Source organism: Pipistrellus kuhlii, unplaced genomic scaffold, assembly GCF_014108245.1.
Source record: "Pipistrellus kuhlii isolate mPipKuh1 unplaced genomic scaffold, mPipKuh1.p scaffold_m20_p_7, whole genome shotgun sequence".
NCBI classification, from domain to species: Eukaryota; Metazoa; Chordata; class Mammalia; order Chiroptera; family Vespertilionidae; genus Pipistrellus; species Pipistrellus kuhlii.
In genome coordinates, this window is record NW_023425573.1 from 9,004,640 (window position 1) to 9,022,053 (window position 17,414).

General features: G+C 38.3%; 1 non-coding gene across 1 annotated transcript; it reads right to left on the reverse strand.

The window, feature by feature from the left end:
* Positions 1-5,360: 5,360 nt before the first annotated feature.
* On the reverse strand, positions 5,361-5,463 carry LOC118710104. Its single transcript, XR_004985305.1, has one exon. It is a non-coding gene; the product is annotated as a U6 spliceosomal RNA (small nuclear RNA).
* Between the last annotated feature and the right edge of the window lie 11,951 nt (positions 5,464-17,414).

Sequence of the window (17,414 nt, forward strand, 5' to 3'; positions counted from 1 at the left end):
CACTTTGAGTCCAAATACTTATCCCAGCAAAAGAAGCTGATGGAAAGAACCAGGCACTGGAAACTTAGTTCTTCATACATCAGCAGGGAAACGCTGATCACCACTGTAAGAGGAGGCCTCCATATGGAAAGTTTACCCCTAGCAACCTCACTGTTGGGATTGGAGCAAAGAGCAGCCTTTCAACTCAAAACCCATATTACTTTCCTATCCACCTTGTGACACGTTACTATAAACTTGGTTTAAAACCACACACATTTGTCATCACATAGTTCTGAAGTTCAGACGCTAAAATAGGTTTCACGTGACTAAAATTAAAGTTTTGGTAGAGTTATGTGCCCTCGGAAGACTCTAGGGAAAAACCTGTTTTCTCATCTTTTCCAGCTTCTAGAAGTTGCCTTCAATCTTTGACTCACAGCCCCTTCCAGTGATCTCAGAGTTCTGACACCTACTTCCATTGTCACATCTCCTTTTCTGCCTCTCCTGCCTCCCTCCTTTTCCTGTGATTACACTAGGCTCACATCATGGGATTCTTAACCACATCTTTACAATTTCTCTTTTTCTGTAAGGAAAAACATTTACAATATTAATGGTTAAGACTTGGACATCCCTGGTGGCTATTGTTCTGCTTAACACAATAGCCTTTTCCACTTTCAACCCACTAACTTTTGGCCATTTCTATACTTAAGTATTCATTCTCCACTCATTTCAAATGAGCAGGTGAGCCTTCTTTTACTCCAAAATATTATTTGTAACTCTCTACTCCTTTATAAAATTAAGAGCTTCTTAGAAAAGCAGATGCTGTATAGTACTTATTATTGTATTCCTCACAGCCCTAAGCACAACGAGAGAGAAAAGGTTGGTAAAGTGGATTTATTGAATATTACACACTGCTCATCAAAAATAACACTAAGCAGGGGGGCAAAATTCTCAATGCCTCCCATCTATTCAGTAAAGAACTTAAATGGGATTATTTATTTATTTATTTGCTTCTAGCCATGTCTAAGTAACAAGAATCTAAATTATCTTTCTTTCCAAAACAACTAAAAAACTGGACACAATATATAGCACAATGGTTATGAACATTTGAACAGCAAACAGTGAAAGACAGTGAGTCCTGGGAGTTGGGAAACAAATACAGAGAGCCCTACACTTGCCCTGGTTTGCTGTCAGGAGAGAATTTTTGGCCATGACATGGAACATGGAAACACAGGCAGTCCTATATATTTCTTTTTTAAATAAATTTTTGTTGAAATCTCTTGCCCATTGTTTCATTGGGTTATTTCTTCCCTTATTATCAAGTTATAAGTTTTCTTTATGTATTCTGAATACAAGTAAAATATAATTATTGTAAATATTTCCTCCTCTTCTGTAGCCTTTTTATTATTTTCATAATGATGGTTTTTTAAGTCCTCACCAGAATGTATGTTTTTATTGATTTGAGAAAGAGGATGATAGAGAGGGGAGATGTGGTATATAATGTGGATTTTGTAATCAAAGGAAGCATGTTGATTTCAAGAGACATATCAAAAGTGCTTTATTCAAAGTAATGTCCATTGCTAGCTACACATTTCCCCCACCTTTCAGGTAATTTGTGGATACCGTCCCAATAGAACTTTTCTTGTTTTAAGGCAGACCATTCAGAGACCCAATTTTCCACTTCTTCGTATGTTTTGAAGTGCTGCTCAGAAAGTGCATGTGCCATCGATCGGAACAAGTGGTGATCTGAGAGAGCAAGGTCTGGTGAATATAGTGGGTGGGTTAGTACTTCCCAGGCAAGATCTTTTAATGTGTCTTTAATTGGTTTTGAAATGTGTAATGGTGCGCCATCGTGAAGCAAAATTACTTTGCTGTGTCTTTTAGAACATTCTGGTCGTTTTACGATCAAAGCATGGTTCAGATTGACCTGGACGTTCTTTGTCTTTCATATAGAAATCATCACTTTTAAAGTGTTTAAACCAGTGTTCACAATTATCTTGAGATGGAGCATGCTCACCATAAGCTTCTTGAAGTATACGGTAACTTTCAGTAGCACTTTTCTTTAAAGTAAATTAATGAATTAAAACTTCTCGCAAATGCTCTTTTTTATACAAAATTCTACATTTTTAAGCATAAAAATATCTATGATATTAATACCTTCAGAAAATTTGACATATGAAGTTTTGAAGCTTGTTGTCAATACAACAAAATTGCATACATATCAAATTGCATATATATCAACATATGTGTATCTCCATTTATTGAAAAAAAAATCCGCATTATTAACTGGTACACCAAGGGAGTGGGGGGCGGGGAGAGAGAGAGAATAAAGTATCTATTTCTAATTATCTAAAAACCCCTTATAGCTCAACTACATTTGGAATATTTTATTTTCCTGGCCCGGCCCAGTTCTCCCATTATAGCCTCTAGTTCATATTTGTCAGTAGAAAAAGAAATTTTAATTAAATACATCTTCATTTTGGAGTCTTTAAGACAAAACTTCAGCAGTTAGGATCCTGACTGCTATTTCAAACCTAAATACAAATTGGATGCTTCTTTCTTTTGTGTCTTCTTCTCTTTGGGTTTGCAGATCAGCCAGTGTGACATGAGAAACACCATGGGCCAAGCTTCTATCATGAGATCAGGAAGAATCAGTGTCTCTCCAGTAAAAACAGAGTAACGTGCTTTCAAATCTCACAGCTTCCAGCCAGCTCTGATGTTTTCATTTGGTTCGTGAAACAGTCCAACCTGACTCTCTCGTGTTGTGTAACAGCCTTTGTTTCTGCCCAGACAGCACACATACACCCTCTCCACACCCCGACCTTAAAACACACACACTCATAAAAAATAAGTACCAGTAGCTGGTTTCTTGCATTGGGGAGCTATACCTGATTTCACAGTAAGAAAAGATATCTGATCTTTTTAACTCCCTTTGTTTTCTCTTCAAGTTTTACAGCCCCTTTTATCTGTAAATTAAAAAAAATGTACATATATTTTCCAAATGTGCTGCATAATACAACTTCATACATCCAGAAAGCTGACAGCTGCCCTCTGAGGTGTAGCCTGGCAGCCTAAAATCCAGAGATCAATCATTTAGATATAGTGATGCCATGCTATTGCTCCCGGTATGTATTGCGGCACCCAGGAACCACTTATTTGAGATATGCCATCATAACTCTGATAGATTAAAGCACCACATCCAGGAAACAATCGTGCAGGGGGGAAAATGCTATCATAGATCTGCCGTGTTACAGCCCAGAACCCAGCAGCCAAGCGGCAAGTCTGTGCTGAATCGGAGCTTCCAGAAACCTGTGAAGCAGCAGGATGACAGTTCTGTTCTTCAACAGCCCATTATGAACTAATTAGCATACATGAATTGCAGATTTGAGGCATTAAAGTGATGTACAAATCATTAATTTTTTGTCAAATCCATGTCATTCTTGTGTATGCCTTTCTATGTTAATGTTCCATGACAGTGAAAAGAGGTACAATCTTCAGTGTGTAAAGAGGAGAGACTTGGTGTAGCTGATCTAATGAGATCTATTTAAACATATGTATTTTTTGGCTTTGAATATATCTGCTTGGGAGAGAAAAAATGCTACACGTGTCCCATTAGGGTTAATTGTGAAAGGATGTTAATATATTCAAAACCCCAGGGGTAGTTCTACATGTTGTCTGGGTGAAACAAGGGATATAAGACCAACGTCACATCTGAGCTTTCTTTTTAAGAAGTCCCCTTCTGATGAATAAAAAGAGCCATAAATTCTTTCTCACTGACTGTGGAAGGTGGAACTGGTTAGAGGGAAAGTTGAGCTTTTAGGTGTGTGAGGCCTCTGATGGAACAGATCTATCCTGGCTAACCTAGTGCCAAAGTGGATTCATAAAGATGTACAATACAACACAATGAAAAATGGCAAACAACATCAAAGCTGATTTTTTTCCTACTGAAAAGGGGCTTCTAAATATTAATTTGTGGTTTTCTGTGTTGTTTCTGTCTATTTAATTACTAAAGCTATTTGTGCTTAAAGAAATGCTTGGTGTTTCCTTTGGATTTCTTTTTCCTTATTACAGTGGTGTCACGATGCTTAATTTGGTAGCCTGTAATAGTTTCCATGGCAACAGAGTCTAATGTTACATTAAAATATGTGTGTGGTATATGTTTGTGTGTATTATAAACATACACCTCAGGTGATGATGACTTCATTTCAAAAGCACATCTCAGAAGACTTAGCTCTCCAGGAAACCCTAACTACAACTGCAGATACACTTTGTGGTATGTTTAAAGATATGGTCACAAACTTGGTTCCCTTTCTCCCTGGGGAAAAGTGGAAGTTCTGAGGAAGGGGAGATGTTTGCCTGCTCTCTTCTTGTAAGTTCTCTTCTGCCTGAGAGAGAAGTCATCCATGCCCAGGGTCCCACTCTACGGCCCTTTTTCTTCTCCCCACTCCCTTCCCCTCTAATATTTCAGTCACACAAAATCCAAAGAAAATGAAAACCATGGACAAACTTCAGGGGGAGATGTTTTTCCAAAGGAAATTATAGCATTTAGATGGAGGGATTGCCTTGGGAAAGGGATGGGAAAGGGTGCGATAACTTATTCCATTTGTGTTCATGAGAGAGAAGAATTTATAATAAAGTAAAACATATAGATATGTATTACTGCCACTTCAGTTAAGCATTTCCCATACCTCTCAGTAAATATTTAGGTAAATATTATATTATTCATTTTAGAGATAAAGAATTTGAGGCTTAGAGTGGGTGAGTGAAATTTGTCACGAAAGATTTGCCAGTCTGTGTTCTTCATACAATGTCATCTTGTTGCCCTAAGGTCTTCTTTAGTGCAAGGTACCAGAGCCATAAACCCACCCCTTCCAGATTAATTAACATCAGGCTTACTCACCCATAGAGGGGAAGCTGGGGCAATGATAATGATATGGAGATAACCTTGGCAATTAACAGAATAAGCTGATGAAAGGGGACACTAGCATGGCCATTATTATCAGTAGGTGTTATTTAAAGCTTCATGTAACAACAAAACAACCATAGTGGCTTCACTAAATAGGATGTATTATTTGTAAAACATCACGAGTCCGGAGATGGCAAAATTATGTTGGTATGGAGGTTCAGAGACTCAGGTGGTAAGCAGCTGCCTATCTTTCCACTGTTGTGCCACCCTCAGTATGAGGCTCATAAAATGTCTGCAGTCCCCCTGAACATCACAACTGCATTCTAGACTGAAAGAAAAGGCAAAGGAATAGACCATTTGGGATCCCTCTCTGTAGGGAAAAATCACAATTTCAATATCGCAGGCCACATAGTGGACTTTGACTCAAATGGTTTCCTTGGTATTAACCAGCGAAGTGTCAAGTGACCTCTGGGAACCGCAAAATACAAAAGGCTTCACAAATACGTGTGCTGTCTTTGTGCAAGTGTTGTGCTAATCTTCTCTGAGTGATTCCAATGTTTGTACATTTGCTGCCATGTCATCTTACTCATGGCATGGTCCCAGGATGTCCATATCTGTGTTGTTTCTTATGGGCAACTACCAAAGGGTTTGACCATGGCCCCACTGAAGAAAGTTACTGAAAAAAGTATAGATCAGGAGTCCCCTGGAGGTTGCTAGAAAAATCTTAATTGCTTCAGGAACTTGGGAGCAAAGAACAGGCAATAGTCAAACTCAACCATAGAGTCTGAGGGGACTGCTAACCCCAGAGAGCCATGTGCATGTGTTGAATCCTACTGCATTTCTCCGGGTCTGTAGTGTGGAGATCTACAAGTTTATTGTCCTCTCATTGCCTACAAGCACCTGGGTGACATTAAGAAAATCTGGGATGGGACTAAAGAGAGATCAATGTTGAGTAAGGCATAATATTACAATGGTTATTTTGTGGGTAATGGTAACCACCAGTAATTAGAGATGAATAAGAAATAACAACCTCTTCACCAGTTTATATTGAAAGTAAATCTCTGATGAGATTTGGCCACATATAAAGATGCCTAGTAAACATTTATTAGGAAGCAGACACAAAACAACTCATATAACCTATTCTAATAAGTCTGATGAAATTCTAGCTCTTAGTCTTTAGGTATTCTAACTACACCAGTGTGTGCAATGTTCACTTGAGGCAGGCAGGATTCAGTTAACTTTACAGTACATATTAGGCCATTTGGGGACCAAGTAAATGGCCAGACACTGAGCAATCTAGAAAACAATATCCCTAATGATACAGGCCGTATGGTTTTCTAACTTATTCTATTTATGCAAGCATGGTGGAAATCTCTAGAATATTTTATACAATCCACAAGTATTTATATCACTATTTTCATATCCACTTTTAATTTTCCTAAATACCAACTGACAAGTCATTAATTGAAACCCCTTTTTAACATGCATTATGCTGATTAAGAATACTCTGGTGCTGTTGGAACATTAAGATGGCTAAAATCACCTTCATCTTGCTAGGAACAACCTCTCCAGGGGGGTGGCTATCTGATTTGAAGGCTAGCTAATGACATGTAGACTGTAAATTTTTGGTTAGGGCAAGTGCTCACACTAATGTTATAGCTTAAGTTACCTGACATATACACAACTTAAGGAGGAAAATGTCAACTTGGCATTAATCCTACAAACAGTCCAAATTTGTTGCCTTAAGATGTAACCTTTTGGGCATCCAAATTGGAAAAGAAGAAGTAAAGTTATCCTTATTTGCAGATGACATGATATTGTACATAAAGAACCCAAAAGACTCCATTAAGAAACTAATTGACTTAATAAATGAATTTGGCAATGTAGCAGGATACAAAATTAACGCCAAGAAATCCATGGCATTTCTATACACCAACAGTGAAACTACAGAAACAGAGACTAAAAAAGCAATTCCATTTACCATCGCACCAAAAAAATTAAGATACCTAGGAATAAATTTAACTAAGGAAGTAAAGGATCTATATGCAGAGAATTACACGACATTGAAAAAAGAGATAGAGGATGATGTAAGGAGATGGAAGAACATACCATGTTCATGGATTGGTAGAATCAACATCATCAAAATGTCCATACTTCCTAAAGCAATCTATAGGTTCAATGCACTCCCCATTAAAATACCAAGGGCATATTTCACTGACCTAGAAAGAACTCTCCAACAGTTCATTTGGAACAATAAAAGACCCCGAATAGCCACAGCAATCCTGAGAAAGAAGGGTAAAGTAGGAGGGATCTCAATACCGGACTTCAAACTGTATTACAAAGCCACTGTTCTCAAAACAGCCTGGTACTGGCACAAGAACAGACATATAGATCAATGGAATAGAATCGAGAACCCAGATATCAACCCAAATCAATATGCTCAATTAATATTTGACAAAGGAGGAAAGAATATACAATGGAGTCAAGACAGTTTCTTCAATAAATGGTGTTGGGAAAATTGGGTAGACACATGCAAAAGAATGAAACTAGATCACCACCTTACACCATACACAAAAATAAACTCAAAATGGATACAGGACTTAAACATCAGACGGGAAACCATAAAAATACTAGAAGCATCCTCAGGCAGCAAAATCTCAGACGTATGCCAAAAGAACTTCTTCACTGATACTGCCCCTAGGGCAATGGAAGCTAAAGAGAAAATAAACAAATGGGACTACATCAAAATAAAAAGCTTTTTTACAGCAACAGAAACCATCAACAAAACAACAAGAAAGCCCACGGTGTGGGAGAACATATTTGCAAATAACACCACTGATAAAGGTTTAATCTCTAACATCTACAGACAGCTGATACAACTAAATAAAAGGAAGATGAATGATCCAATTAAGAAATGGGCAAGGGACCTAAATAGAATATTTTCAAAAGAAGACAGAAGGAAGGCCAAAAGGCACATGAAAACATGCTCAAAGTCACTAATTATACGAGAGATGCAAATCAAAACAACAAAGCGGTACCATCTCACACCTGTCAGAATGGCCAACATCAACAAATCGACAAACGACAAGTGTTGGCGAGGTTGCGGAGAAAAAGGAACCCTCGTGCACTGCTGGTGGGAATGCAGACTGGTGCAACCACTGTGGAGAACAGTGTGGAGTTTCCTCAAAAAACTGAAAATGGAACTCCCATTTGACCCAGTAATCCCACTCCTAGGAATATATCCCAAGAAACTAGAAACACCAATCAGAAAGGATATATGCACCCCTATGTTCATAGCAGCACAATCTACAATAGCCAGAATTTGGAAACAGCCTAGGTGCCCGTCAGCAGATGATTGGATCCAAAAACTATGGTACATCTACACAATGGAATACTATGCTGCCATAAAGAAGAAGGAATTCTCATCATTTGCAGCAACCTGGATGGAATTGGAGAACATCATGCTGAGTGAAATAAGCCAATCAATGAAAGAGAAACACCACATGACCTCACTCATTTGTGGATAATAAAGAGCATTATAAACTGATGAACCAAAAGATAGATATAGAGACAGTAAAGCAACAAGCAGATTGTCAAATTACAGCGGGGAGGGGAGGAGGATCTGGGGGAGATAATAGATCAACCGAAGGACTTGTATACATGCATATAAGTACAACCAATGGACATAAAACTATGGGGAGGGAGGGGATATGGGGGAGGGAGGGAGGGGGGCAAAAAAAATCATTAAAATATGTAAAAAAAAAAAAAAAAAGATGTAACCTTTTGTAAGTTAGCCTTATTAATATCATCAAACATTTTCCTACTTAAAATGAAAATAGAAATTGTAGTTGCTAATATTTATCTTGGAATAGCATGCAAATAGGGTAAGGCAACATTAAAAAGCAGAACATCAAATTATGAAAGCTTGGATTTATGAGATAATCAAATGTAAAATAACAAATAGTTATTAGAAAATTAAGATAAAATACAATAAATGTTGACTGTGAAGTTCAAAGCAAACATTGTCTTATTATCATCTCTCCTCTATTTTGACCTGCAATGTGTGTATTTTGAAGGCCAGCTCTGATTTTACAGCCACTTATGTTCATCTTTGATAATTTATTTTTTTGTTAATATGTATCCACTCTATAATGTCTAATTTCTTTTTTACGTGGGAAAACAAAGCTCCCAAATATGGTCACAAGCCAATGATCATATTTGGGAACTCTTTGTTCCCAATTTCTCCTGTGGGGGTTCAATGATTATCTGAAGAAATAAGGTCTATACTACCATCCCTTACACAGAGGAGAGACCTTCTGATTCATCCATTTGCTTTATAGCTCTAATTGAACGTGGTTAGTGCTCTTTGGCTATTCTTCTGAAGGAAGGTAAGAACTCTTTTGTTTGCTCACTCCTTGTATCGAGAAGATCTCATTTTACTGGAGAGTGTGGTTCAGAGTGAGTGCAATGATGGAAGCCAAAGCTGTGATGAAATTGTTGGATTTCTTGAGGGAGTGATAAGGGATGCATAGAATTAATTTTTTACCTAAAGAAACTGGTATTCCACTCTTCTCCCCTCCAAAAAACAACAATGATATATTGATATTTCTCCTTTTCTTCACTGTGAAGCAAAGATAATTTTTAGCCTCCTTCATAGAAATGACAAAATAAAAGCTCCTGTAAAATGTTTAGTTAGACGCTAAATGCTAAATCAATTCTTAATGATAATCTACTGAAGTCTTTATTGCTTGATCTTCTGGGAATTAAAAATCACTGGGTCTTCCTTGAAACTCTCCACTGGGAATAGCATATGGCTCCTACATTCTGTGCAATTAAACTTCCCGGAAAGGAGGAGTCTGGGAAATTATAGACCACTGAGTTGATAGATTAAAACACAAACAACTAATAGATAAATGGGTTAAATGGTTAAGTGGTGATCCATCTGAGGATTGGCCCTTTCTCTCTTAAACCCAGTATCAAAGGATGAAGGCCATACTAAGGAGTTCAAACATACTCTAAGCTTGAAACAGCTTTGGAAAAACCAAGCTGGTTTAACTGATATAATTATTGTGAATTCATTGAAGTCTGAACAGCAAAGTATTTAAAGCTCTGTCAGGAAACATTAAATCTCCCTCTGATACTAGGAATGAAAAAAGGTAAGACAGCTCATTTTTTTTACATTAAAGCAGGATTGGGCCTGATTAGTCTTTGAAATATTTCTCCCCAATTTTCGGCAGCATTAGATTTTGGCTAGTGAAATATAAATGAACATCAATTGTATATGACAACTGCTGATCCAAAGCACTTAAAATTCCCCGAGTGTCCTTTTTCTCTCTTAGCCTGGCTGCCAGAGTCTCCTCATAAAAGCAGCTCAGTGGAGGAGGCGCTGGCTGAGCTGTGAAGGGTTAGAGAGATAGCCCTTTGTTTTGTGAGCACATGAATCACTATCAGGGCCATTACAAGATTTCCAGCCAGGTCACAGCACTCTGAGCCATTCTGCATTTTGCTCAGAGTCCTGGGAGCTCAGAGACTTGCTGCCTCTTTGTTTCAGTGAAAATCAAACCTACTTCGGCCACCACCTCCTCCTGCTTCCGCTTGAAACCAAAGAGCTGAAGAGAACAATATAAGCATCCATCGTTAAGGCTCTGATAATAAAGATGAGCAATTTGCCTAGTAAATATTTTTGCTTATGATTTAGAAAACAAATCAAGGCTAAACTATATGAGCTATTTTTCAGTTTGTAATCATGGATAGTCCTTGGCCATCATAATAGGTTCTTTGGAGCAACTTCAAAGGCCAAATAAACAGTTCGTTATACACACACTAATTTAAGAGATGAAGTTGATTTGGCTTTTTGGAATCGAGGTCCTTATCTTTCCATTAGTGCAGTTTAAAAATATGGTAACAGGATTCACGTAAGATTCCAAGCTCTTCTCTCCAACTCTCTCCCTCCCCCCACCTAGACTTGATTTCCAGATCTTATCTACAAGATCTATTAGAACAAAGAATGGACTAATTAGGCAACTAACCCCAAGACTATGCTGTTAGCCTTGGGGGACTTGTTTTATTCCATTAATTCGAGAGCAGTTACTTTATCTCAGTGGTAATTGGTGTGTGAAGTATTTCTCTACCCACTTATATGGCAGGAGATACCATCATTTACTCTAATTTGAACCCAGTTTTATACCATGGTTTCTGGCTCATCCCACATTTTTCTGTGTTACTAATCTTGGAATTAAAGTAATTTGGAAGACTGCTCCGTCTTTATCTATTACTCATGCAAATGTTTTGTGTTTAGCTAAGGCTGTAGCTGATAGAACTAAACTGCTTAGCAGATTTTGGATTGATCCTGCTCTCCTCAGCCCAGTCTGCTCTTTGCTATTTGAATTGAGCACAAAAGGTCACAGTGAATCAATCAGGGCCTAGGTTTGCAAAAATGAATAGAAGGTGGTCAGTCATGGTAGCTCCCTTTTGTGAGAAGGTTATTAAAGTTCACTGGAAAACAATTTCCCCAATCTCACATTTATAATTGAATACCGCTGCTGTGAGGTTTCAATGAGATGAAGCATGTGAAAGTGCTTCATAAACTCTAAAAATAAAGTCTGAAAGGACCTGTGTAGTTATTAACTGTGCTTCATGCTAAAGAATGGGATTATGGGGGAAGTGCCACTGTCTCATTTACACCCTTCTCTAATGTTTGAATTTTTAAAGCTACAAACATGTGTGACTTACAAAATCAGCAATATTTATAAGAATCGTTCTTTTTTATAAGTGTTTTCCACAGGAAAGGATATAAAAATAGGCAACGCTTTGCCATTAACACTCACTGTGCTCTGGACTTCAAATGACTAAAACAGGGGTAATAATTAATAGCGTTTCAAGGAAAAAAATCAGATATCATAAATATAGTCAAGATTAGGAAAAATGAAGCTATATTTTTCCAGTATCATCACATATTCTGTAGGTATGATTTGAAGATTATTATTTTTTTTAATTTGAAATGTGATCTTATTTTGCTTTTAGATTTGGGTCAAATCAACATAATCATGAATATTTAGGAACCTTATTTGAGAATTGAACATTAGGCCATCTTTGGTCACCAAAAGGATTGTCCCATGTGAGATTCTGTATAAATAAGATCAGGACAAATATAGAAGCTGAGATCCCAAACACACTGGGAGAAGGTGGGAGAAAGGTACCTGAGAGGAGCCCTTTATGAAGGGGACAAGCACCCACCTCTAATCCCATCTTTAAGAAATCCTTACCTTGTCTTGGCCAGTTTGACTCAGTGGATAGAGCGTTGGCCTTTGGACTCAGGGATCCCAGGTTTGATTCCAGTCAAGGGCATATACCTTGGTTGTGGGCACATCCCAGGTGAGGAGTGTGTGCAGGAGGCAGCTGATTGATGTTTCTCTCTTATCAATGTTTCTGGCTCTCTATCCCTCTCCCTTCCTTTCTGTAAAAAACCAATAAAATATATATTTTCTTAAAATACTTTATTTATTTATTTATTTATTTATTATTTCTTTATTTAAGAAAGCAATCCTTACCTTGCTGTTCCCTTCCTCTTCGATATTCTCATTCTGGCCTCCAGACAGCCAAGCCTCTTTCAGACTTCTGAGTCAGAAGACTGGCGTTCTAATTCTAGCTATGCAGAATTATGAGCTGTTTGAGGCTGGGTCCATGCTTGAAAGTTTATTGAGTCCCCTCTCCTAAACAGAGACCTCTGAGGATTAAATGAGACTGATAACAAAAGCACTCCAGAAAGTGCACACACACACACCACCACCCCCCCCCCAGCAAAAATAATGGAACATTATTTATTTACTTTCCATACTAGCTTGTCTGTGTCAACATTTATGCAACTGGCATTCCATTGCCCCAGGACCTTGTTTTCTGTAGTTAATCTCATGAACTCTGCTCAAGTGTTAGGAGGTGCTAATGAGTTGACTTGGTACCCTTCTCAGGTAATACATTTACATTTGAAAAGAACTAAAAGAAGTTTCTCCTACTTAGCTTGGGAAGAGGAGGAGATGGTGGAAAAAGTGCCTTCCTCATTTGCCAGACACTCTGATGAAGCTCCATATTTATTGTTTTTAAAACCCACACAACAAACCTATGCAGTGTGTCCACGTGCAAGATTTCATAACAAGCATTGGCTACCTATAAGTGGATCCATTCATCAGGGGAATATTAAGGTTATAATGTGATCAAAACAGAAACAAGCATCATTGTTTGGAACTTTCATCAACTGCATTATTTGGTGCTTTGTTAATTTTAAGGATGGATCATCAGGATTATAAGAATGTGTATGCAGCCCAAGGCTAATGATAGTGGTGGAGCAGACAAGAAAAGTACTTTCCCTCTCTCTCCTTCTTTATGTTAAAAAAAAGAAAAAATGAAAATAGAATAGAGTATGTATAGTGAACCTCCATATGGCAACATTTATGGAGATTTCCCCTCACTGGTTTCCTCTACCACCCCTCTTTTTTCTAAAATATATTAAAACAAATTAATGATGTATTATTTCAGCCCTACAAAATAATGATGAAAAATTATCATTTTTTTCCTTAAAGAAGACATTGCCTTCATTGACCAGGGTTTTCCGAATACTCTGAAATACAGCTTATACAGGGAACTTGGGTCCCCTTAACTTTCTCCTTAATTGCCATGGTTACAGGTTGTATACTGGTTACCTTCATGGTAACCAAGGTGTATGTGTGTTTTGTTTTGATTTTGCTTTCATTGCGGAGACCAGACCTCTTTGTGTGAGGACTCTTGGCTTTTTTAATGAATTTGGTGTGGTAGCAGATGTGTTGGTGCTCTGCCCATACCATCCCAACACTCACCATTCCTGAACATAAAGATGCAAACACCTGCAACTCTCTCTTCAATTGAGAGACTTATTTCATCTTAGTATCAGGGCAGGTAGGAGCGCCAGAAAACTGACATGCTGGGAGTATTAACCAGCCAGTGATGCAGGAGGACAAGTCCAGCTATAGTGTTTCTCAGGGGTCCCAGCAGAATAGAGCCCCAGATGTCCTCCACAGTAACCTGCTTATTAGCATGCCTCATATTGGTTTTCTACTCTTTCTTGTCTTGCTTTTCCATCCCTGGCCTCTCTCCCCTGGAACTTTCCCCATAAACCACATGGGCACAAATCCTTCTCAGGGTTTGCTTCTGGGGAGACCCGGAGTAAGAAAGTTGATACCAGGAGTAGTTCTAGGAAGCAGACACTCAGAATGGGACACTAATGAGACAGATGGGATAGCCCCCATTACTGGTAAGTGAGACAATGCTTACCTCTGGCATTGCATAGCATCACAGTGTCTTGGGTTTCACCTATGGTGTATTGAGAAGGGAAACCTGTGGAAGGGTCTGTATTGGCTTATGCAAAAGTCCAATGCTTAAAAGATATGGGCACAGGAAGTTATGAGGATTTGGAGAATTAGTTTGCTGTGTTAGCATCCACAGAAAAGAAGAAAAAAGACTCAGGTCAGAAATCTATCAAGTTGGGGCATGGTATGAATACTAGAATGCTTCAGTGGCAGTTTAAAGAGACCCACATCTCCTGCATCAGAGAGCTATGCTAGTGATCATATCCAAGATCTAAATGTAAGTATGGTGGAATGTCAAAGAGGCTGAATTCACAGCTCCAGTGTCTCCTACAGTGAAGTCAGGACCTGAGACCTAGGGTGAGGACTGTCAATAACCCTCTGCCCCCTGATTCTTCTGTTCCTTGGACCAAGTGGGGTGGGTCTCTCTCCTTGAGGAAGGTACCTTCCATTTTTTAAAGATGATGCAAAACCCTTCTGGAAATGAATGACTTCAAGATGTGTTTGTCCCCCTAGAAACCTCAACCCCTTCCCAACTCCCTTCATTACTCTACACTTGCATTGTCACTGGCACCCCATAACTATAAACCAATTAAAATGAAATTAAGTCAGGAACTCTTTTCCTCAGTCACACTGGCCACATTTCAAGTCCCCAATAACCACATGTAGCTCGTGGTTACCATGGTGGACAGTGCAATTATGCATTCTCATCATTGCAGAAGGGTCTACTGGGCAGGGCTGATTTAGACCAGACTGGCAAATTTCCTTTTAAATGGTCAGATAGCAATTATTTTAGGCTTTGTAGGCCATCTGAAATCATATCCATAGATAGTACATAAACGAATGGGTGTGGCCATGTTTCTTAATTTCACAACAGTTTTAGATGTCCAGCCCATGGGCCCTAGTTTGCTAATCTGTGCTCTGTAACAAACACTAGAGTCAGATCTTAACATGGAGCAAAGAGGAAGCATTGAAAGAAACTCATGCTCTGAATTGAAAGAGAATTATTATTTACCGAAGAGCTTATGAATACTAACATGTCTTAGAACAACATGCCTGGGATTGTAACTTAGAGCTACTCAGAGAATATGAATGTATTCATATTGATGGAGAAGAGTGTATCACTATGAATACTGACATGAGTTAACATCCTAGCAAGGGCTTTTGTTGCCAGCGTTTTGGATTTTGGCCATTCTAATAGGTATGTAGTGGTACCTTGCTGTTGTTTTCATTTGCATTTTCCTGATGACATATGAGGTAAAGCATCTTTTTCATATGTTTATTTACCTTCTGCATATCTCCTTTGGTGAGGTATCTGTTAAGAACTTAGACCCATTTTTTTAAATTGAAGTTTTTTGTTTTCTTATTGTTGAGTTTTAAGAGTTTTTTGTGTATTTTGGATAGCATTCCTTTTTCAGATATGTCTTCCACAAATATTTTCTCCCAGTTTGTGGCCTGTCTTCTCATTCTCTTGAAAGTGTCTTTTGCAGAGCAGAAATTTTTAATTTTAATGCAGTCCAGCTTATCAATAATTTCTTTCATGGGTCATGCCTTTATTGTTTCTAAAAAGTCATCACCAGACCCACATTGCTTAGATTTTCTCCTATGCTATCTTATAGAGAGTTTTATAGTTTTGAGCTTTACATTTAGGCCTGAAATTTATTTGAGTTAATTTTCGTGAAGGGTGCAGGTCTGTGTCTAGATTCTTATTTTTCAGTTATATTATTATTATTATTATTTTTTGCATGTAGATATCCAGTAGCTTTAGCATTATTGGTTGAAAAGACTACCTTTTCTTTGAGGTCATATATTTTTAAAACATAGTGGAACACTGTGAATGTAAATAAGTCTAAATGAAGTAAATTCTAGAGAGAGAGAGAAAGAGAGACAAGGCAGAAATTACATTTACTTTTTACAGCAATTCTGTGAGTAGAGATTATTATTAAACTATTTGCTCAACATCCAAGGTCACACAGCTCAGTTCCCACTAGTCCAGAAGAAATGCAAAAAACAGCCAGAGACCTCTTTTTGCCAAAACAAGTTGAAGCATTTTAGCCCTTATCTATTATAGTATTTTGACAAGGTTAACTAACAATCATCTTGAAATCCTCCCCATTGATTCCTGTAACATCAAATGTTCCCTTCTTTCACTCTGGCTCTTTCTTTCCATCTCATAGTTGTCTGTATTTCCCAGAGATCCAACCACAACATTCTTCTCACCAAAGTCTTCACTGGATGATGGCATTTTTTTTTTTCTACATCAATGGCCAAAACCAATGAAAATGATTCCCCAAATATTTAGAACCAATTCAGGTATTTTTCCTACTTTCCTAAGACCCTAGCAGAATCTCCACCTGAATTATCCCCCAGCAGCTCAACCCCAGCCTGTCCAAAACGGATCCTGTCTTTTGTGTTGTCTATTTTAGAGAATGGACCTTCCTGAAAAGTTCTCAAGACTGCAAGGTGGACATAACCCTACCTCTCTCCCACTCCTGCTTTCAAATAGTCACTAATCATCTAAAATAATCTCTTATATCCATATTCTTAAGTAATCTCTTATATCCACCCTTTCTATCAATTCTCACTGTTAATATCTCATTCCAGATTTTTCTCACTTTCTGTCTACTTATTGAAGCAGTCCCTGAGTTTCTCTCCTGCTCCTAACCTATTCCTCTCCAATCCAGCATCTGTCAGACTGTCGGTATCTTTCTGATGCCCCATTTGCCCATAGGCCACCCTCCCTAAAAGCCTCCCACTGACTTTGGGGAGAAGTGATTTAAGGTGATGTTTAAACCTATTCAGTTAGGTGGTCTCCAATTCTTCTCTCTGAGATCTTTTCCCAAGACTCCCATTTGCATTTTCCTTAGCAAGTCACAGCCTCCTTACCTAAGAAATTCCAGGCATGCTATTGCTGCTTCCTGGGAGTTGGGATGCTTTTCCTTTATGATCTGTTATGTTATTGATTGCACATTATTTTGATTATATGTTTACTTCTGTCATTTCCTGTTGCACTATAGACACCATGGGGACAAGCATGGTTGGCTTTAGCATATTCAGCCTTGCATGGTTTGGTTAGCACTTACTGAATGGGTGAGTGAATGGAGTTCCTGCTCCACTGCTGAGCTCTGTGCTGTGATGATTCTGACTATCTGCCTATTCTGGTTTTGTCTGGGGATTTTTATGTTTTCATGTGATGC